The following is a 24,461-nucleotide window of genomic DNA, read 5'->3' as shown; positions in this document are numbered from 1 at the left end:
TTTCCATCATGCCTTCCTCCTCTGTCATATAAAGCATGTGGCTAAGAGAGTGAGCTTTGATGTCAGACAGACCTGGGGTTGCACCCTGGCCCTGCTGCTCACACACTCCACATTCGGTCACTTTCAAAGCTAAGGGTCTGTAAACTTTGGTGAAGATTTGGTAAGTGTCCGCATTTGCACTGGGGACAATATTGCCAGTGCCTGCCACACTAAAAACCTTACAAAGATTCAATGAAGAAATGACCCCCAGGCAGGCTTTAGCACTTGGCTCCATACACATTTAAGTTTTTACTATATGCTGCAGGCATCCAATGAGGCCTTTTCAAATTCATTCCGCAGATAAAGTTCAAACCCTTCCTAGACATCAGAAGTTATTGAACTGAATTCTGCAAGAGGTGAAAAGCAGGAACTCATGTTTGTGGTGTAAACTGAGGAGAGCTTGGGTTTGAAAGAGACCTGGGTACCTTTCACACTAATTCATATACAATTCAGACAGAGGAGGGGTTTCCTATTTGTTCTATTGGAACTTGTAACACAAAGAAAAAAAACCCAATAGCACAAATCAACCAGGTTTCTTCATAAGCAGGAAAGCACATGCACAGAATTCCAGGATGAATACTTGAAGATATATGTAGGGATCAAAGTTCTGAAAAGGCACTCACCGTTCCTTAATGGGGACATGCTTCTTCACTTGCTCTCCTCACTCCTGACTTCTTGTTCTGCCAATGTGCCTTTGCCTTCTGGATGGTGGTTCTGAAAGTTTGATGTGCCTCAGAATCCCCTGGAGGGCTTATCAAAACAAAGATTTCTGGGCTCACCCACAGAGTTTCTGATTCAGGAAGTTACGGGTGGCGCCTGAGAATTTGCATTTTCACTAATTCCCAGTGATGCCACTGCTACTGGCTGGAGTCCTCATTTCATACAGCCCCTAATTCCATCCCTTATGAGCTGCTTAACCTCTTTATGCCTCAGGTGCTGCATCTATAAATTGGGGATAAGAACATTTACCTCATTGGGTTCTTGTATAAGGATTGAATTATTTACTCCTCAAAAAGTACTTAGGACACTTTAAGTAATTTGTTAAGCTCTCAATAAATGCTGGCCATAATCCCAGAGAGGGCTGCAGTAAGGAAGCAGTCTGCTAATAAAATCTTCCACGCTTGCATTATAGAACTCAAGCAGTCCCTCAAAATGAGTCCCTTTCTCCTTGCGCTCATCACATCTTTTCAAGCTGTATTAAAAATAACAACACCTAAAATGTATTGAGTACTCACTGTGCTAAGAATACTAAGCAATTTACAGGCATTCTTCCTGTCAACTTCACAACAATCCTGTGAGATGGGACTATAATCCCACTTTTGCAAATGAGGAGAATGAGGCTGCAAGAGTACCTAAATATCTTAGGTATCTTGCTCTATGTCCCACAACCTTTAAGTGGTCAAACTGAGATTTGAATCCCCTAAAGCCATGACTGCAAAGCCAATGCCCTTACCCATCTCAGAGGTAGCAAGCAGGTTTAGTGGTCCAGTCATCCCATCTGCTAACAGTTGCCTGGGGCACAGGATTCTGAGGCATAAATATCCTGGCTTAAGGGGAAGGATTGCTGGAATTGATTAGAAATGCCTAGCTGCTGAGTAAGCTGGGGGTGAGGGGTGGGGGGTACTGTCAAAACGTAGACCAGAAATTTGCTGCCCCTGTACTTTGCTATGACAACACAGATGGTGGTAAAGGTTTCCTAATTTTATTGAAGATTATATTTAAATACACACAAATCAGGTGAATGCTCTCAGGAGTCACTAATGATTTCAGATCTGTAGTCCAGCTCCCCTGCCCACTGTAATTTAATTCATGTGGTATTTCAGTGCACACTGACGAAGGCAAATAGTTGTGTGACTAAGCCTCATCTGCAGATGATCCAAAATCATTTTCCTTTGGTTTTAGAGTTCCAGCAGGTGCTTTAAAATTGTCAATAGACTATCTGACATGATTGATAAATATTCTAGCAAGTTTCTGGATAGTATGCAAGGATTTAAATGGGAAAAAGATATTCCATCTTCAGGTAAAACTTGAAAAAAACCAAGCTTTAACTGCCTGGGAGATTCTAATCCAGACTGTCAGGGCTGGAGCTGGGCAGTCGCACTTTAAACAGGTACCACAAGGTCTCACAATAGTGTGTGGATAATAGATATTTGAGAAAGAATAGCAACTCTGTGTAAGAGAGTGTTTAATTCACCTCTATGCAATGTCCGGTGCACATATAGATTTTTAAATCTTTTGCAGATAACTCTGCAAACCTTTCCTCCACCCCTCTCCCAACCCTGCCTGCCTAAAGAGGACCACAGGCCAAGGTGGGAAACCACTGGCTGCAGTTTTGATTCCTGCCCATTCTAGCACAGTTGTCTCTTGGCATGTAGATGGGCCATCACTCACCTGAGAAGGAGAGAAGAAAAGTCACACTCACTGAGCACTTATGTGACAGGAGTGGATCCGTATTAGCTGCTTCTCATTTAAAAGCAGGAGTCCAATTCCTTCTTCTATCATCTGCACCAACACAATTGAAACACAAATTTGATTAATAAATTCTCATTTTACTGTAAAATCAGATATCTCCATCTCTTATGTCTCCATTCCAGTTTTTATGCTTTATATGGCTAAAACTCACATTTTTAAATAATATTGAATATGAAAAATGTGTTGGGCATCTACTTGAGCAAAGCCCTATGCAGAGGTCAATAAAGACGTCACTAAAAATCAGCTTGCACTAAATACTGGGGATTCTTATCATTAAAGTATTCATCTGGATATTTTTGAGTGGTTCCTATTCTGTTTGCCAAATTCAAAACTTCTGAACTTTAGAAATGGAGAAATAGGAAGACAGGGTTGTCTTTCCTTAATAAACAGTTATTAGGTTCTAACAGATGTGGCTTAAATAAGATTATGATCCCAATTGCCTTTTGCTTAACCTCACATTCAAATTAGCTTGGGTTCCCTGAGTGGACGGTGCTGGTCTAGAATTCGAAATTCACAGAGAAAATATAAAGCACATGAGGACAATAAGAAACAATGAATGTATGTAAAAGACAAAGAAAAAGACACCACAATTATCCATAACAGGAAGCTGTTTGCCCAACGTCTCTGTCACGCCTGGCACTGAAGGACTGACTGGACATTACTACACGCTGGTTTGATGTTGTCGTAAATGGTAACAATGAGGCCTTGGACTACAGTAAAGACCGAACTTAAAAACACAAGGACAAAAGCACCCAGAAAACTGTCTTAATCGACTCAGTTCTGATCGTTTCTTGCTAGGCTATGCTCAGATTTAAAACCATCAGGCTCATAGATGATTGAGCTGTAGTTCATTAAGAAATGCTTGAGGGGTGATGAGAAAGGAGAAAATGAGAACTGCTTCATTGGGAGAATTTTTTTTAGTGCTATTTGTCTTCATGACGCCAAGGAGAAGCACAAGGAGATTCAGCAGCTGCATTTAGTTTGTGATGACCTTTCACCTCTGTTGATCTCTGACCTGGCTGTTTCAATCACACAGACATGGCAGCTCGACAAGGAGAGGTTTAAGGAGACAGTTCTCCTTTGTAGTGCAGTGGGAGGGAAAGAAGTTGAGAAGAAAATCTCTCCAGCAAAACAAATTGCCTCTGTGCTTTAGCTGACAAAGGGTTAATAGACCATCAGGTCCAGTTTCTGCTCAGCAGTTTAATTGCTGCAGGCCAGAGAAACAGTGGAGAGAGAGTGGCCGTTACTAGGGATCTCATTTTTCAAAGACCTGTCAGAAAGCTAGGCCACTGAAAGGGTCTGATACAGAAACCAGGAATTGGGTCTCTTTCTCAAATTTGAACCACTCAGATCCTCCACTTGTCCCTCAGCAGGAATTCTCTAATTGTTGGCTACCAGGGTCTTTTTATCTGTTAATAGATTTTTTTCCCAAAAGAGGCATACCATATAGAGATTGTGAGGGTGTCTGTGTATGTGTGTGTGTGTGTGTATGTGATTTTAAAGCAGGGGTCTCAAAGCTGACCATGCATCAGAACCACCTGGCAGGCTTGTTAAAATAGGTAGTAATAGGCCCACATCATTAGACTTATTTTAGTAGATCTGGGTGGGGCCCAGAAATGTGCATTTTTGTCAATTCTGTAGGTGCTGCTGCAGCTGCTGCTGGTCTTAGGACCACTTTGTGAGAACCACTGTTGTAAAATACGCTTTCCACTGTCTTCTTTCTGCCTTAATAATTATACTTACATAAACACACACACACACCAGCATAATAAATGTTACATATTATAAGTTATAAAAATATTATTATTTATTAATAGCTACTTTGAGTACCCACTGTGTGCCAGTGCTATTAATTCTCCAAGGCAAGTATTATTTTGCCCATTTTACGAATTAAGGCCTGACCCAGCCCACATCCGACTCCTAAGCTCATGCTCTTAACTACTTTAATATTTTCTTAACAGATAACAAAACGAGTCAAAATTAACCAACATGCAAGTATTTTAATCAATGTATTTTCTATATTCTAATAACATACATACCTGAACTAAATCTAGGTGGAAGAGTATAAACTTTCTTTTTCTATATATCACTTAGAGCTAAAAAAGGAAGATCTAAGGAATATTGCTAAATCAACCAGTCAAGAAATGTGTACTGAGTTCTTCCTGGTATTTGAGGACCACAGGACAGGGCAGCTTCCTGACCCAATGCACCTTAAGCAATCAGGGAATAGTTTAAGATTAGTGTAAATGTCGAACCTGAGTGCCAGGCCACGAGATTTTTTTTCCTTGACAAATAGTAGTAAGTGCAAAAGATAACGTGGCATCCAAACAATGTCTTGGAGCAGTGGTTCTCAAGCTTTACCCAGCATCAGAATCACGGGGAGGGCTTGTTGGAACACACACAGCTGCCTCCCAGTTTCGGATTTAGCAGCACTGATGGGAAGCCCAAGAATTTGCATTTCTAACGATTTCTCCAGTGATGCTGAAGCTGCTGGTCCAGGGACCACCCTTTAAGAACCATTGTTTTAGAACAAGCCTTTCTGGATTCTCATCCATCTTTTAGGCATTGATTGAGCAGACACTGCTGGAGTGCCTACCACAGATAAAGCTTCTTTCTAGCTCTGAGGATAAAGCTGTAAGCCAAACAGACAAAATCTCTGCCTTCACAGAGCTCACTATCTAGGAAGGACAACTGATGGAAATAATAAATACATAATGTGACAAGTGATTCAAAGAAAGACAAAAGAGTAAAAGTGGGCAGATGTAAGACACTATCTTAGTGCATTCACCTCTCTGAGGAGATGATATCCATCAGAACAAAGCAGGGTGGACACCTCGGGGAAGAGAATTCCAAAGAGGAAGTACAAAGGCCCTGAGACAGAATTGTGTTCAGTGTGTTCAAAGAAAAGCAAGGAGCCTAGTGGCAGAAGGGGTGTGTGCAAGAGGAGAGTGGTAGAGGAGGAGATTCAGATTTAATAGGAATCTGCATTTTTAAAAGCTCCCCAGGAGATTCTAATACACGTCCAGGTTTGGAAGTGACTTCTAAGATGCACTTAAGCTCATCCAACTTTTCCTATTTCTCATCCACACTGTTTTGGTGTGGGATCTGAGAGCAGACACATTCCCTGGAGTACACCCTCAGAGGGGAAGGATTATTGGGCATGCATAGGGACTGGGCTTTGCATGATTTCTGTTCAAAATCATTTCTCTCCCCTAAGCAAGTGCCTGCACCCAGCTTACATATTGAATGTGGAAACGGAGGAAAGGGCTGAATCCAAAGAGAAAGGGGCAGCTCTTGGGGACAGACAAGATAAGGAGGGCAAAGGAGGGTAAGAATGGATATGCATGGCTATGAATGGGGATTTACAGAAGAAATGGAATTTACACGGGGACGATGAGTCTGGTTTTATACCTAAGTCTATGTGAGTCAAATGGAAGTGCGGGGGCGGGGAGGGGGGAGTAGGGGAGATAATAAGACCTGGGGAAAAGGTTTTGGCTGTATGCAAACAGGTGACAAGTGAAGCCCACAAATTAAATAAGTTCCCTGAAGAAGGGAGTGTGGACGGTGGAGAACAGGTCACGACTCAGCCCTGGTAGGGAGAGATGACCAGGGGAGAAAGAAGAGACGAAGAATCAACAGCAGAGTACAAGAAACGTGCAACAGCCCACCCACCTACTTATTACCCTAAAGGACTGTTTCTGACAGAGCTGCAGCAAACACAGAATGGGCAAATGTCGGTTCTTCTGTCCTTCAAGCACATGGGTATGTGACCAGCTGGCTTTGTAAAAGGGATCTCTCATCATGGAGAACACTTTATCTCATAAATAAGTCAGACTCAATTCTTTTATATCAAAACAATATCTTAGCTTTTAATGAGCACAACTGCCAATACCCAGAGTCACGCATTATGAATCACTATTTGCTCCTTCCTACACTTTCTAATTTCCTGCTAAGGAGACAGGGCTGAATGGGGTCATTAATCTGAATTAGAAATACTGTGACCTGCTCTGCACTTTGCTTGCTAACACTGTGGCAGGAGCTGGATCTGTTGGGGGGTTTACTTTCCACTCAGTTTCCAGGACGAGGTGGGGTAGGGATGGGGGGAGATGTTGAGCTAGTTTTAACTTTTAAGCCCTTTTTAATTCCAGGTGCCATTTGGGCATCTCACCCTGGGCTTTGAAATCATTGCTATTATTTCAGTGATTTTACTGGAAATGTCATCAAATGACAAGCTTTGCTCAGCCTCTGTCTGGAACTCTAGAAGGCTCACCGAAGCAGCCTAAAATAATGTGCCGGCTTTATTAGAAAAGGGGAAACTTGTGTATTTTTCTGGCTAAATTGATGAGACTCAGTGAAAGTTTCACTGCTGATGCTGTGGAGGGAGGGATCTGAATGGAGCAGGGGCACCTGTAAGGTGGTTGGTTCAATAAGTCTCTCTCACCACTGCCTGCTGACTTCAGAGGGAATACAATGAATGGCCCTTGGAAAAACATAACTGCAAAGCCATCATTTACAGCTTTCAGATATTTATTTCACTTGCACTAACTACTTACTGTGTGGGCTGGGAAAATACACAGAGAGGAAATTCAGGTTTATTAATTTACCTTCTTGTTCAGAACCCTGGTAAGAATTTTGATGGAATTACCGGGGCTGATGGGAGTTGGGAATTCTCTTTAGAGCTACACCAGCCTTGCTCTCCAGAGACACCCAGCACAGAGTCACAGACTATAGCAGACCCCTAATGCAGTAACCTTTAGCCAAAAAATACCCTCCCTGATTTGCCCGCCCAGCTCTGCCCCTAAGAGCAGGCAGGTCTGTTAGGGTATTAGGGTGTGTCCGCAGGAGCAGCCCCAACCTTTTGAGGTGAACAGGAATGGCCGCATTCCCTCAAGTTGCCTCTGGATGTCTCTCCCAGACTCAGAATGCAGGGCTGAAGGAACTGTGGGTTTGAGCTAAAAGCATTCATCAGCCACCGGGCCCCACTGCCCTACTCCAGAGTCCTTGGAAGCTGGGAGGATGGTAGCCTCACATTTCCTTTATGGCGTGTGCATGAAAACTGTTCCCCCTGCCCCCCACACGGCCATCCATGGTCCTGGGTGGTCAGGTCCCTGAAACAGCCCCACCAGCAGCTTCGCCCTGAAACTCTTGAGCTGGCCAGCATCCCACTGCCCACTCCAGGCACCCCACCTCCTCCTGAGAGACCCAGACGTGCCTGTAGCCAACTCGCTTTGAGGCCTCGGGCTTTGGGGGCTTTGTTGCTGCTCTAGGGCTATGGAAAACTCGAGTAATTTTCTGTGGCCATAACCCCAGGGTCCTGAGTCAGTGTAATTATAAGTCAATCACTTCCTTTCCAATTCTGGCTTCTCTTCCCTTTAGGCAGGTAAAATCATTACCACAGCTCCCTTCTCCCCTCAGGTGGACATTTGTACAGGCCATTTACCTCACATCTCATGAATCTTCTCAACTGAATGTTATTTGGGGGGTTGTACTTATTTATTGAACTCAGAACAGCCTGTCATCCATCTTCACAGCCTAGGGCCACCTTCTGTTTTCCTAAGTGCGAGAGCCCAGCAGATGATCCCCAGGAAGCAACCTTCCCAACGCACAGCCCTGGAGGACCCCCCACAACCTGCAGCCCTCAACCCACCACAGCCTGGCTTGGAGAGGCCCTCAGGGTGTAATGAGGTCAGAGGAAGCAACTCTGTCCATGAGGGAGGTACTGAGAGCAGGATGGGGAAGAGAAGGCTTTATGTGTATTGAGAAATGAGGGAGAACCCCTTCCAAACATGTCCAAGCCTTCCTCATGACACTAACTAGAAAAAAAGAGAGAGAAAAAGAAAAGAAAATGCCTTCTTCAGTCAGGCAAAGCAGTTCCAACTACAGAATGGTTATTTATGAGTTAATTGTGTTGATTATCGAGGGGGCTGTTTAAATGCTCCCCAGGACACCTCCTAATCGCCCTTCCCCTCCTTGCTCTGTCAGCCATTCCACCAAACAATCCCACAGAAAGCATTGAGGCTTTTCATGATGTAGAAGGCGCTCCTGCCTCAGCCGAAACCCAGCCCACAGAGCTCAGACCTGGGGAAGCTGTATCCTGAATTGCGCCGCCATCTCTGAAACTTTACAACTCTCTGACTGACGTGCATTCCCAAGGTTCCAGATTTGCAGTTTCCCTTTTCTGAAGGTATGGATTTTGCAGTCGATCCTGGAGCCAGATTCACCGTCCATTCCTGCCCCAATGACACATACTTCAGAGGCTCTGTTGCATTTTTAATTACGTAGTTTAGCTGCCATCAGCATCTCCGCAATCATTTCTCATGCTCCTTCCTCCAGCATTTTTCAACATAGCTGCAATTCCCTAAAGAATATGTCAATATAGCAGCATAAAGCAGTAGGAGAGTGTGGTCAGAGAGTCTGGGGGTCCTGAGTTCAGCACCTTAGTATTTGCAAGACCTTGGGCAAGTTATTCAACTTCCTTAAATTCCACTGTCTTCATAAATAAAATGGGGGTGATAATAGAATAGTTGTGAGGCTTAAATAAGATTATGAACAGAAATACTTATCCTGTGTATACTGCAGCACTGTCCAGCAGATATCTATTGTAAGTTGTGAATATAATTTTAAATTTTCTAGTAGTTTCATTTTTTAAAAAAGGAAAAGAAACAGCTGAACTCTGATATGTTACAAAATATTATCATTATAAAACAACATCAATATAAAATATATTAATGAGATATCTTTAAATTCTTTTTTGTCATAATAAACATTTGAAATCTTAAATGCATTTTATATATCTCAATGCAGGCTAGCCACATGCCAAGCACTTTTGAGTAGTGGCTACAGTGTGGGGCAGCACAAGTCTAAAACATGGTAAAGGAAAGTTCCTTTCTCTAATATCTGTCTTTCCATGCCTTGGAGTTTGGAGATACTTGGAAATGAATTCTGAAATCACCATCAGCCCCAGTGCTGGAAGGCTGTTTTTGAGTTTCAGTGTTGGTCTTTTCCTGCCGGAGGATAGGCAAGGAAGGAGTTGGTGCCCAGCTAGAGTTCTGTGGATTCTCTATAATTTTATCCTGCCGAACAGGCAGATGCTTCTACTGTCCTGATTTCCTGGAACCCAACACCTCAGATTTGCAGGAGCCCTTAATGAACTAGCCCAATCTCTTGTCAGATTCCTGAACACCTTATACAATGTCCATGCTAATCCCTCAGCCTCTTCTTGAATGCCCCCAGTGATGGGCAGCTCACCATGCACCAGAATGCTGCTCCACTTTCAAGGTGTTGGTGTTGAGGAAACTCCTTTAGAAACATGTCCTTCTCTCCACTTCTACTCAATGGTCCTAATACCAACCTCTGGGAAGAGAACAAGTCAAAACTGTCCTCTGTGTGACAATTCTACCAGTAACTGAAGATAGCTCCCAGGTACTATCTAGGTCTCTTTTTGTTGAGGATAATCAGCCCCAGTTATTTCCACTGAGCTCATATGACCAAGTGTGAAACCCCCTCTCCATACTATGTGCATGTAGTAGTTGTTATGTGTGCTTTACGAAGTACAGCCCCCAGAACTAAACATAAACTGTGCAATGTGGGCTTTGAAGACAAATGTTCCTGATTATGGGCAACCTCACCACCACTATCTTTGCCACAGCCATACAGCACCCTCCACGCCTGGCAGCAGGCAGCTCTCAGCCCACGTGGGTCCACACATGCCCAGCTCCACCCCAGATGTCAGACACTCTCCATCTGCCAGCTGGAGTATCACCCTGATGCTGGCTTCTCTCCCTTCCTGCCTTTATGCCAGGAGGGCCAGGAGCACAGTGCCACCTCTCCTTCCACGTGCCAGGGCCTGTGAGGCATTCCCAGCTCCTTCGGCTTTATGCACAGAGGCAGGGAGCCTGGGGCTGCCTGGGCCTCTCCTTTCTCTGTGCCCCTGTGCCCCTTTAGCAGTGGGAAAGCCTTTGGCCCACTCTCCTCCTATGTGATACAGAGATCTCTGCCTTGCCATGAGCCCAACACCGGGGCTACATATTCAGCTCCTCCTCTTCAGGGTCTCTAGATGTTTCTCTGCCACCTATTAACTTCACACCAGACTCCCATTAAGTCCTCGTTCAAAAGAGTGGGGTGAGCAACTCATGGGGATGTTGGGCGGGGCCAAGCACACTTCTCCAGAGATGTGGAAGGAAAGGAGCAGCTGCAAGGGAAGATTAAGCTCAGCTGTGCTCCCATCGATCAATAAATCAGTCAATCTTTATCGAGCTCCTCTGCCTGCACATGCTCATTAGCCAGCATGGACCCAAGAGTTGCAGCTCTGAGTCTGGGATTTGAGGAGGAGGAGAAGGCCCCTGGTCAAAATATTTTCGCCTCATAAAGTTCAGTGCTTTCCCTCTACTGTTTAGCTAATTTCTGCTAAGGTGTTAATGACTTATCAACTTTCATTGTTTCTAAAGGGACTGTATCCAGGGATGGGCCTGGGTAGGGACCACCTAAAAGGGTAAAGGATGGAGAAATAAATGCTAAAGGCAAATGTCTCTATCTTGCCATTTTCCCCAGGGCTTGGGATGTGAATATTAATTAGGGTCAGGACAGAAGGTGGGAGCAAGGCTCTGGTGACAGGATTGCTTCCCCCCCTTGCTTTTCCTCTCGCTGAATGTGACCGGCAGCCAGTTAATTAGCATCTCAAGCCTCTGCTCCCTCACCAGTAAAACAGTAGTGTCCACCAAACAGAGTTGGAAGGATAAAGCACTTAGTACAGCTCTCAGTTTAAAACAAAACCAAACGAAACCATAGTGGTTACTTCCATTCGTATTGAATTAAACTCAGACAGACAAGAGCTCTGTATGACCTTCGAAAAAGGGAATGGGTAGTGCATCTTCCCTGACCTTCACCTATAACAGTTCCTGTCATCTAGGCCTCACTTAGTGGCCTTTTATGACACTGTCATGTGCAAAATTGTCCAAAGCTTTTTGATATTCATCCCCATTCATTTATATATCCTCCTTAGAGTGCCTCTTAATTACTGAGTCTCACAAGTTTATTGTCCTAAAATTCATCTCCCTGAAATGTCAAAGACAGCCTCCCTAGCCCAGTGTTTTGGGACTTGGTGAACAAGTGGCATTTTCCTTTTCCTTTTGGTTCATAATTGTATAGCATCTGCCTGTGTCTTATCTCAAGTTTTTCCCTCTGCAGAACTTGCAGCCTGTCTTTATGCCACAGTCTTGCCTGCTTCACATTATTCATTCACTCAACAAACATTTACTGAGTTCCCTCTAAGTGAAGGGCAGGGCCACAAAGATGGTAATAGGTGAGGAAGAACAAGAAATAAATAAACAAGCAAATGAATAAAATAATTTCAGTATAATGAAGTGTAAGTAAGTGTAATGAAGAAGACAAACAAGAGGCTGAGATGGAGACTACTAGAGAGAAGGCGTCCACATGAAGAGGTCTTCAGATGGGGAAAAGCTCAGAATGAGACTCTGAGACACTGAACTAGAACTAGGGTGGCCACAGCCTCGTGAGCTTGGGGGAGTCAAGCAAATAGTGGGGGTGAAGGGATAAGGTGGAGACAGGTCATGAAGAACTTTGTGGACCATCATAAGGAGCTTGAACTTTATTTTAAACTTGTTGAGAGGTTGTTTAAAGGTTTCAATCACGGCAGTAACATAATCTGATGTACGTTTGGAAAGATTAGCTTTGCCATCAAGTGGAACATGGGTTAAGTTTGAGAAGAAAAGAGATGGTAAATTTGGAAACTCTTCTCTTATTCTAAATGAGAGATGACGGTGGTCAAGACCAGTGGGAAAAAGTAGACTCCAGGCACATATACATATTAGAGGAGCATTAACATGACTTGCTGATGGATTGTATGTGTAGAGTAGGGGGAGGGGAAGAATTATCAAGGATGATTCCTAAGTTTCTCTGTGGAGTAACTGGGTCAAGATAGGAAGGTATCATTAATGAGACAGGGAAGATGCAAAGCAGAGGGTAGAGAATTAAGTGCCCTGTTTCAGACACACATTAATTTTGTGATGTCTGCAAGGTGTGATGTGACATATAAAGGTAGATGGATATGTGAGCCTGGAGCTTATAAACATGACCAGAAGTGAATTTGGATGTCATAGCATAGAGATGCCCTGTAATCCTCGAGGGTCAATCTGCTCACCTCCCTCCTGCCGAGCTTCCCATCTCCTCTCCTAGAGACACAATCCAGTGCTATTATATTTGTTGAGCAGCTACCAAGGCTGGGCCCACAGATTTCCAGGTCTGACCAGGAAGTCCCAGAAGACAGAAATCCAGAGACCCAGTAGCCACTGCTGTCTCCTGTGGAATCACACACTCTCACTCAATTCTAAGGAGCACTGCTCATTGCCCTGTATTGTTCTGGAAGGATCTGCATTTCTCCCAAGGCTCACTGTAAGTGTTGCTATATGTACCACTTGGCAAAATGGCCATCTCAGGAGGTATTCATGCAAATACTTGGTGTGGTTTTGAAAGAGAATATAAATGACCAGTCCTCTTTGTAAAATTCTTTTACTCTGATTGACACACGTCGTTTGGGTGGCTAAATATACCTTCCACTATTCCTGGCTTTTTGAGGCAAATAAATATATTTTAGGCATTACATACGCTTATGGTTATGACATCAAATAAAGGGAAATACAAACTTTGATAAACATAAGAAAGGGCAAGAAAAGAGACTGGGGAATCTTTTATCCTGTGGTTACATCCCCAGAGGGCCCAGATTTCCACAGTGATTCTTCTTACTGGGAAGTTTGATGAATCTTGAGCTATCAGAGAAGAAAAACATTGCTTATGATATCTAGTTTTTTCTCTTTTTCATTTCTCCCATTTTAACAACTAAAAGAATGTTGGATGGTCTCTCCTTCTTATGTGTAGAGAATTGATTCCTAGGCAAGGTGTAACAAAATTTAAATTTTGAGTTTTTAAAATATTTCCAGAGGGTAGTAATTTTTAAAGGAGATTCTGGTGAACACATACTTTGAGAAAAAATCACTATACCATTAAACATTTTGCATACTATTGTAATGTTTCCCATATAAAATCACAGAAATTTGCTAACTCTTTACCTGTTCTCAGCCTAAGGAGAATCAAAGCCATCAGCATATGCCACACCAGCAACTTTTTTTTTCTGTTTTAACAACTGCACTAGGGAGCTTGAATTTGCATGCTAAAGTAGATGAAACAATTTGATTATATTTGCTGAAACAACCCATGACTATATCATTTCAAAACACCACAAAATTTAGCACATGTAATCAAAATGGATTGCCTCCTTCTAACTGTGAGAGTATTGAGGAGAAACTATAAAAATACTGAGTGTTGTGATGCATTGAGTTCTCAAAACAAGGTTAATTTTCTTACCAATTATCTTGCTATTACTTGAATAGTTTAAATATCACGTAAGCCTTAAGTCTTTGCATCTTCCCTATGAATATGTTGATGTATCCCTTAGAAAGATTTAACTCTGCATTTATGTCTTTACATGTAACCTTAGCCAGTTAGATATTTTTTAGCTTCTGATGCCAAAAGAAGTAGTGTTGGATGTGGTAAGTTGCTTACTCTATAGGGAAGACTCCAAGCATGTGACAGTTTAAATTTTAACTTAGAAATTTCTAATGTATTCATTTTCTAATTAACATACAAAGATGTGAGTTACAGGAAAGTTTCCTAATCTATCTCTATGGAAGTACTTGTGCTTAAGCAAGTCAGTAAGCTAAAATTAGAAATGTTCTCTGACTCCACAAAGAAGCACATAAAGTCTACAAGAGGCCTGGGAATCGAACAGGTTGGGAATAGAAAACAAGTCATGATAAGGAAACACTTGAACTGGTGTGAACTTTCTGTGTAGATGCTTGTGTTCATCTTTGCTTTCCTGGTTTCTAGCTGAGATTTTGGCTAGGAAATCATATTTCAAATTGCAGATGTTTCAGCATAATTCTGGGCTTTTGTTTCAGTTCAGTTGGGAGAAGATTTTTTCGCCCTCTGAGAAGAAGGAAGCATACCATCTACAGAACAAAAACAAAAACAAACAAACAAAAAAAACATCGAAGAAACATGGCTCAAGGAATTTTACACACAAATGCTTCTTGACACAGAACACCTAAACGAGAATATCAATTCACTATTGGGCCAAAGATAAAATGATAAAACAAGAATGTTATGCAAAAGAAAACTGAAGACCTATGGAAACAAATTGGAAAACCAAAACAGTATCACTAAAGAAATAAAATTAGAAAGCAAAGAGCAGTAAGTGCCACTGATAATTAAGTCATTGGCAGAGAACAAAGGCTTGAGATAATTAGGTGCATATATATATATAAAAAGACAAATTAAAGCAGTGGGAAAAAAAGACAATTGATATAAAAGACATACGACAACTGATATTTCAAAAAACCCTAATATATGGAATAGTTAAGTATTCAAAAATTATACCACAAGAAAGTTTATCGTAATTGAAGGAAAAATTTTTAAATTATCTATAGTTGGAAAGAATATGTGTTCCAAGAAAATTTAGTAGAGGACTCTACACCAAGTCAAATTCTAGTTAAGCACCTGAATTTCACGAATAAAACAATTTCAGGTATCTGGACAGAAAAAGCAAATAACCTGCGAGGCATTAAAATCAGCCTGCCTTAGATCAGTCAATCCTGTAAGACAATGAAACCATTGTTCTGAGGTGAAAATAGCTCGACTCCATCATGTTACACCCAAAATGGTAACCAGGTATAAAAGCATTATGAACCATGAAAGGACTAAGGGAGCAGGCTACCCATGAGGCTGTCTGAGAAAAACTAGACAATGAAAACCTACCAATTTATTTTTAACCAAAATTAAAAACTCAGAAATCGAGAATTAGAGTCTTTCTTTAAAAGACTAATGATGAGCAGACAACTCACTTAGATATTGACTATTAAACATATGTAAATTGAAGTTACAGAGTAAAATGCAATGTTATAAACCCAAACAATGTAAAAATAATAATAAAACATACAAAAACTGAGAGCAAAGAGAGAAGACGTGAAAATGTGTGATAGTACTGTGGCCTTATTCTTTCATAGCAGGGAGTAAATTTAAAATGTTGAAAATTAAAATATGTAACTTTAAAAATATTGATCCAAAATCAATGTTTTTCATGTTTTCTTAACTTCAGACAGCTTTTTTAGGAAATATGAGATGAGGAAATAGGTACTTGAAGTTGAATAGCTCCTCTAGTGTTACTTCTGTACATTCAACTAACATTATATTTAATACTTTTTATTTCAAAGAAGCACTTACAATTTTAAGTGATAATAATAATAATGATAAGCTACTTTTATTTTTAAAAAGACTGAAAACAGATATGTTAGGATGTTAACAATGGTTCATTTTAAGTGATGCAAACAGAGACTGTTATAATTTCATTTTGGCTGTTTTCTGTAATTCTTTAAATTAAAAAAAAAAAAAAAAAAAGAAGAAGAAGCAAGAGTTGAGCTGGGCCAGGGGTATCTGATAAGAATTTTTCTCAGATTTTCCTGATTTTAGGTAGGTCTTTAAGAATTTTTATCTTAAGCAGCTGGAAGATTTATGTAGCTATTTGAATACTACATATGCACATATTATAGTATATATGTATGTTTGCATTAATGTTTTTACTACTGGAAAAGGAAATCAGTAGCCACTTCCTTTTTTTTTCCCATTTCCTGTCTACTCCTCTAACTTTCCCCCCTTCAGGCCCTGGCTCTCTCCTGTTCTGCCCTTGTTCAGTGGATTGAAGGAAGCACAGCCTGGTGTAATGGAAATGTCTGCTTGCTACTTCCTCACTTAGCCTCAGAGGAGGAAGTTCTCTTTCCGGGCTTACTGTTTCATCTAGAACACATATCTCTTGCCTGATGATAAGACTTCAGTAAATTACTCTGAGGAGACACTTGGGTTGGAACTGGGGAGCACAGAAGAGGATTGGGCCCTGAACAACCACAGTGGCTTTCCCAATGGGGCTACATTTCCAACTGGCCTTCAGGTGGACTGTGTGCAGAGTAAGGGTAGCTGGTTTGTGTCTGGACCAAGATGCTCAACCTTGGCAGATGAAGGCCAACAGCATAAATATACTGGTTAGTTTTTTTAACCCTTAAATTTTCCTATTGTTTTTCACAGACTTAGGAGGGGGAAGATTGGGAGGAAATAGGACAAAGAATAAGATAACATATCCCCTAAGTTTATTAGTATACAAAGAAAAGAGAATTCAGGGAGGGACAAAGGTACAAAGCAGCTGTATGACAGCCGTTTCAGTAAAATATTTGTGTAACTTGGGACTTCACACCCGTATCTTCCTTGACCCTCATGACAATAGAGTTAAAAAGTGGCATAACTACGGTCCCTGCTTTACAGACCACAGTCAGGGATTGCCCCAAGGTCACTAGATTAGTGAGTAGGAGAGTAAGGATTTCAAGCCAGATCTGCTCCCTCTAAAGAGGATTTTCTAGTACCACAGTCTTTCAAAAATATAAAGCCATCAGCTCTAAGTTCATTTATCAAACAAAGCAGAGAACCTGAAGAAACACAAAAAAGAATCAAAAAAGAAGCTCTCTAAATTTCCCAGCCCTGTGAAGTGAAACCTCTTACTTCTGACTTGCCCTGGACCTTCTTCTCTGAGGACAGTATTCCATCCAAATGCCTCAGAGTTCAAAAGAGAGGACAATAATTAGGCAAAATTTTGAACAAAATGCATGTTTTACTAATGGCATAAGGACATTCAAATATGGACTGTTCATCTTCCTGACCCCTTGTTGAGTACAAGTGTCCTTAGTTTTGCAGGGTCCAAGTCATTAGTGGTTACCTCTTGATGATATCCTGTGGACTTAAGAGCACAGGTAGCCTGAGAGCAAATAGACTCAACTTTCCCTAGAAAAGGAATGTCAAGGAGACACAGTGTACCTGATATTCAAAAGGAACTAATTTCCAAAATATACATATAGCTCATACAGCTTAATATAAAAAAAAAAAAGCAACCCAGTCAAAAAAATGGGCAGAAGACCTAAATAGACATTTCTCCAAAGAATACATCCAGATGGCCAACAGGCAAATGAAAAGATGCTCAAAAGATGCTAATAATTGCTAATTATTAGAGAAATACAAATTGAAACTACAATGAGGTGTCACCTCATACCAGTCAGAATGGCCATCACTAAAAAAGTCTATGGATAATAAATGCTGGGGGGTGTGGTGTGGAGAAAAGGGAATCCTCCCTACACTGTTGGTAGGAGTGTAAATTGGTGTAGCCACTATGGAGGACAGTATGGAGGTTATGTAAAAAACTAAGCATAGACTTAGCAATTCCATTCCTGGGCATGTATCTGGAGAAAACTGTAATTCAAAAAGACACATGCATCCCACTTTTCAAAGCAGCACTCTTTACAATAGCCAAGACATTGAAAAGACTTAAATGTCCATTGATAGATGACTGGATAAAGAAGATGTGGTATAGATATACAATGGAATATTACCCAGCCATAAAAAAGAATGAAATGCCATTTGCAGCAACATGGATGGACCTAGAGATTATCATATTAAGTGAAATAAGTCAGACAGAGAAAGACAAATATACTATGATGTCACTTATATGAGGAATATAAAAAGAAAGATATAAATTTTATTTAAAAACCAAAAATAGACTCATGGACATAGAAAACAAACTGTGGTTACCCAGTGGGGAAAGGGGAAGGGGAGAGATGGGTTAGGAGTTTGGGATTAACAGATATACATTACTATACATAAAATAGATAAACAACAAGGACCTACTGTATAGCACAGGGAACTATATTCAATTTTATGTAATGAGCCATAATGGAAAAAAAACTGAAAAAATACATATGTATGTATGTATATGTATAACTGAACCACTTTGCTGTACACCTGAAACTAACATTGTATATTGATTACACTTCAATAAAAAATAAAAATTAAAAATGGGAACCATCTGTATCTTAAGACAAAGCACTAAAAAATAGAAAAATAGGGACATTTTATTGGTATTAAAGTGCTGGCATGAAAAACCTATCGACCTTGCTCCTGTGTTGTTAAAGACAGCCCCACTCCTCCTCTTTCTCTTTTTCAAATCCTCCTACATTTCAGAGCAATTCTCAATGACTTCCCTGGCCAGCAGCTCAGTTTCTCCTGGGAACTTGTTAGAAATGCAAATTCCTGGGTCTCATCTCAGACCCACTGAACCAGAAATTCTTGGATATGGCCCCTGTGATACGTATTTTAAGGAGCCATCCGAGTGGATCTGAGGCTCACTAAAGTTTGAGAGCACTGCTTTAGAGCATTTTTTCAAGCATCTGCCTTTTTCTCCTCAAGCTTAGTTGACACCACCAGTTAAGAGTCCTCTTTCCCATCCCAGACTATGTACGTCTACTCCCTGGGGGACGCTGGAACCTACAAGTGAGAAATACTCAGGGCACAGGGCACGGGGAACAGGTTTTTATTTCCCCATTACAGGTTTTCTTATATACAAAAGAATAGGCCACAAAACTATAATATCAAGTCTCACATCACAGCTTTTGAAGATTTAAAAAAAACAACTTAGATTAGGTTAGAATGACTATGATATAAATTCTTTTAAGAAAGTAAATACCCATTATTTAACTTCTAGTCGGATCCCAGGTGAATGAATACCTTGATTTTAGCACCTCTATCACCATGACACAATTAATTTAAATCACACAATTTAAGAAGCTCGCTTATTCTTCCAAACATTGAGTATTTAAGAATCTGATCAGTTTTACTTACTGTCATTTTCTTCCCTCTACCTTTCCCTACCTTGTTTCTAACTGGTGACTGAATCTTTTGGCTAGCACACTGTCTCATGCCCACAAACACCCGTAAACTTTGAGACTCTGCTTTGGTGCCCAAAAGATGATAAAAACAGAACTCAGAGAAGATGGGGTAAATTCAAATTCTGGAAGGTGAGGAATGATAAGACAAAGTTCAAAGAAAGCCATGAGCCTTCAGCAAGGAAATTTGGGTCCAAATGTAGCCCTTAAGCTCAACGTACTGAGTTAGCATCACCAGTAAATTGAGCTGAAGATAAGCCTAGCTGCTAAAAACTCCCTTCCAATGTAACTTTTTTCCTTCTCCAGATAATCATGAGTTGGTTGAGACTGCTAGGAGTGAAATAGGTTTCTTTTCCTCTATTTCTCAATTTCTAGGTAACTGTTACCTTTTTCCAATATGTTTTGAGAATTGCTTTGGTCATTTTCAGACTTATTAAGAGCAGAGAAAATCTACATGAAAACCATTTATTCATCACCATCCATGTGAGGTGTTAAGGCTTCAACAGTGAAGAAGCCAGAATGCCTGCTCTCAAGAAGCATGCAGACAAATAATTTTAGTAGAAAGTGATCATTGGTGTCACGAGAGTTTTTCAAATTGTGGAGGAAGGCACAAAGCACAAGGAGTTCCTGTTGAGGAAAAGAGGGTGAGAGTGTCAGGAAGCCCCCCAGGTGAGGAGAACCTTGAGGGGAGAAGTAGGATCACTTTCATCTGTAAGCTCCCTAGTAGTGCAAGAGCTATTGGGGTGGTGGCTTTTGATGAATTCTTTAAAAGAAAAATGGCTGGTCTAAAAGGAAGAGTTCGGATTGATCTGGAGAATTTGGACACATAATTGTGATGTTTGGGTCAGGCTGATATCTGAAGAGATCATTTTCTCTGACACAACAAATGGGACTTTTCTACCTTTACTGGATGTGACTTTCAAATGCCAATTATACATTAAGTGCCTAAAGACTAGGGCTGATGAACTCTGTTCTCCTGTGATCAAAAAGTAGAGTGCTCCTGCTGGTGGGAATGCAGTTTGGTGTAGCCATTGTGGAAAACAGTATGGAGATTCCTCAGAAGACTAGGAATAGACTTACAGTATGACCCAGTAATCTCATTCCTGGGCATATATCCAGAAGGAACCCTACTTCAAGAAACACCTGCACCCCGATGTTCATAGCAGCAATATTTACAATAGTCAGGACATGGAAACAGCTTAAATGTCCATCGACAGATGACTGGATAAAGAAGTTGTGGTATATTTATACAATGGAATATTATTCAGCCATAAAAATGACAATATAATGCCATTTGCAGCAACATGGATGTCCCTGGAGAATGTCATTCTAAGTGAAGCAAGCCAGAAAGAGAAAGAAAAATACCATATGAGATCATTCATATGTGGAATCTAAAAAAAAAAAGGAAAGAAAAAGAAGACAAATGAACTTAAATATAAAACAGAAACAGACTCATAGACATAGAATACAAAATTGTGGTTGCCAGGGGGGAGAGGGGTGGGAAGGGGCAGACTGGAGTTTGAAATTTGTAGATACTGACAGGTATATATAGAATAGATAAACAAGTTTATACTGTATAGTACAGAGAAATATATACAAGATCTTGTGGTAGCTCATGGTGAAAAAGAATGTGACAATGAATATATATGTATGTTCATGTATGACTGAAAAATTGTGCTCTCCATTGGAAATTGACACAACATTGTAAACTGACTATAACTCAATAAAATAAAATTTTAAAGAAGTAGAATGTTCATAATAAAAACTGAAGTTTTCAAATGTCATATTCTGAGAATACTATATCTTTATAATAAAAGAGTATGAAATGAACAGTGTTTCAGAGCTCTTTATTTCTTTTTTCTTCCTTTCCTAATCTCCCAAATATAATTTAAAAAAAAATTTCCTATTTGTTTTTTGCCTCCTTATAGTGCTGAAATGATTCAAATGTACCTGGTTCATACTCCACCCACTGACACACACACAGAATAAATATTGAGAGGAGGTTCTATTAACTTTAATCCATTTGGAATGTTAACTTTTGGTGTTCTGTGCTGCAGTATTGAACAGGTGATCTTAAATATGTGTATCTGATACATGAGAAAAATGGTGGAGATAAATCACTAGAAGAGTACCCAGTGTAAATACAAAGACAAACAAATCTCTCATTTCCTCTTTTACTTAACAAGAAAACATTTTACAAAGACAAAAGTTATTGTTCCCTTGGATGGCGTTGGCAAGCTATGTATTCAGGGAAGGATGCATTTGTTTAAAATGTGGTTAGAAGTTAATCAATATTTCATTCCTATTTTATGGCAACCAAATGCTCACATAGGTTATTTGGTTGTTCTCTGGCATTTTATTAGTTATACTAAATTATTTTAGTCCACAAATATTTTTTAAGTGCCTATAATAGTGCCTATTACATAATGAGTATTTAGTAACTATTTACTGATGCAGAAAGTATTTCTTGAGAACTTGCTATATGCAGACTTAGCAGTGAGTTCCCTGGCTGATATGATTCATGAGCTGGTTTAGGAATTTTTTTGCTCTCAAAGCCCTGAGTCTATGAATGTGAAATCATTTGCATATCAAGTGACTCTGGCCTCTTCCTTCCTCTACCCCTAGCCATTCCCGCCACTGCTAATGAGACAAGTAATCTAAGAGCTTGAGCAATTTGCCCGTAAATCCATCTCTAAGGCTCTGCTCAACAGTCTGCTCTCCCCTGGGCCCACTGCAGGAAAATATGCACCATCTGAAACTTGAACCATCTGCTATCATAGGAAAGCACATGAGCCAAATGTCAACAGCAAAGTCTGATGCTCACTGGCTCATCCTTTGTAGTAACTCCAATCACTGGGGTCATGTTGGTTTGCCAGAAAGAGTAGACTCATCAAAAGCTACTACCCAAATAGCTCTTGCACTACTGGGAAGCTTACAGATGAAAGTGATCCTACTTCTCCCCTCAAGGTTATCCTCACCTGGGGGCCTTCCTGACACTCTCACCCCTTTCCCACAGCAGGAACCCCTTTGCTCTTCGTGCCTTCCTCCACACTGAAAAACTCTCATGATACCAATGATCACTTTCTACTAAAATTATTTGTCTGCATGCTTCTTGAGAGCAGGCATTCTGGCTTCTTCACCTTTGAAGACTTAATACCTCACATGGATGGATGGTGGCAAATAAATGATTTTCAGGTAGATTTTCTTTGCTCTTAATAAGTCAATTAAAAAAAAAAAAACATTTAAACAGATCCTGCAAGCCATATAAGCATTAGAAGTATCTATTCAATCTGTCTGCCTGATTAACAGTCCTAAAAGGTCCTTGCCTTTTTTCATTATTATAGGCAAAATCTGGCAATTATTTTGCTCAATTAATTTTTTAAAATAAAACCACATAAGTTTTGAACATTTATGACCTTGAAGATCTAGTACAATTGCCTTACTTTCATGGTGAGGAATCTAAAGTTCTAAGAAGTTAAATCAAAGTCATACAGCTACTGAATGTCAGAGGGAAAATAGAATCCAAGTCTCCCTGCTTCCTGCCCAGTACTTGGTTTAACAATCCATGATCTGGATTCTGCTTGTTAAAGTTTCATTTCTTGAAAGGCTCGTGAAGAGGTTTGGGGCAGGCTCTGGCAGTTGAGTTGCATTCAGAAAGAGGGAGCTAACCTCCACCAACTGCTCTGCTACTTTTTCCTTCCCAAATGCATGAAAACCAAAAAGCTGTCTTAGTACAAGGAATAAGAAAAAGAAGAAATGATGGAAATCCACATGATATGCAGCTAAGGAGATATAAGGAGGCCCTTTAGGACAGTTTCAGATTTATAACTTAGGGTCAAGATGGGCTGTTCCCAGGTCAGATCTTCTGCTGTAACTGAACTCCAGAATAGAACTTTGGGCCTGCCCTGATCAGAATTGTCCCTGAGGTGGACCTAGAATTGGGAATAGCTGATGACCTTACCAAAAAGGGGAGGAAACCAACACTTCCTAAAGCTTTCACCAGGTGATGCTTCACCCACTATCCCACCAAACTTTCACTGAGCATGTACTAAATGCCAGGCAAGGAGCTGAGTACTGTGGCTGCAAAGATGAATGAAAGAGAATTCCTCCTTGCTCTCAGGATGCTCATTGTCTGTGATATCTCCCTGTAAGAACTCTTTAGAGGGTCTAGTATATCACATACACACACGCACACACACTCATCTACTAAATGTATCAGAAACATATGAAGACCTCTGTCACAACTCAGGATTTGACATTCAGTACTGGCACCCAGAACCCTAAACCTTCTGTCTCATGACTAACATCCTTTAGGCTTCTCCATATGTCTTGTCCTATGTCCTCAAAACAAAAAGCAACTGTGACTGAATGCTGTGAAGGTTTATAGATTGTACTAACTGCAAAGGTCAAAGTGGACACTGCTTCAGAGCAGTGGAGGATTGGAGAAGCAAAAGCACTTAGGCAAGAGAAAGGGCAAATTAATTCCCTTATCAAACCTTCCCTCTCAGAATGAATGGGGTATGTTTTCATATAACTGAGTTCTTGCTTCCTCTCGGGTACCAATTTGTGACTCTAGAGGTACTCACAATTAGCACTATATTTGCAATATTTGCAGATAGAGGTTGAATATTTTACAATGTTAAGTAATTCATACTACTCTTAAATTTATCTTTTTATAGATCTAGATATAATATGTGTTAAGAATAATAAAAATTCTCTATGTTGGCAATCAGATGAACTGTCTAAATTGGAAATGTGAATAGTTTTACATTCATAAAAATAGTCAAATTTTAAAAATAAATTTAAAACGCCAGCTTTATTTTAAAATTGTTAGATTCATTAATTACAATTTGTATTTTACCCCTTACTTTTGATAAATCTTGAATATTTTAGAATAAATGTAACTTTTAAAACATGATAATTTTAGTTTTTTGCTTTTTATATTTACTCTAAAATATAATCAAATTGTATACCATTTATTGTACATGTACAAGTGCACTTTATTTTTAATCCTTTAGCTCATTTCTATAAACAGCACTTAAACTATAAAAATATTAAGTATAACAACACAATTAGGGATTTTGTTAAAGAGAAAATATATCTTACAGAATATATACATATATA

The 24,461-nt window shown here is 40.2% G+C and overlaps 1 long non-coding RNA gene across 4 annotated transcripts in view; it reads right to left on the bottom strand.

Moving 5' to 3' along the window:
• Positions 1–24,461, bottom strand: part of LOC106730720 — a 391,898-nt gene that overhangs the window by 14,414 nt on the left and 353,023 nt on the right. For 3 of the 4 annotated variants that reach the window (XR_004326333.1, XR_004326334.1, XR_004326335.1), the window contains exons 6-7: positions 2,431–2,541; positions 663–789 (exon numbers count right to left, since the gene is read on the bottom strand). This is a non-coding gene — a long non-coding RNA (uncharacterized LOC106730720). The remainder of the gene's footprint in view (positions 1–662; positions 790–2,430; positions 2,542–24,461) is intronic. The other variant, XR_004326336.1, reaches the window with a different exon arrangement.

The sequence above is a fragment of the Camelus ferus genome, chromosome 15, assembly GCF_009834535.1.
Source record: "Camelus ferus isolate YT-003-E chromosome 15, BCGSAC_Cfer_1.0, whole genome shotgun sequence".
NCBI classification, from domain to species: Eukaryota; Metazoa; Chordata; class Mammalia; order Artiodactyla; family Camelidae; genus Camelus; species Camelus ferus.
Note: the sequence above shows the minus strand (reverse complement) of the source record. Positions and strands in the feature narration are given on the sequence as shown.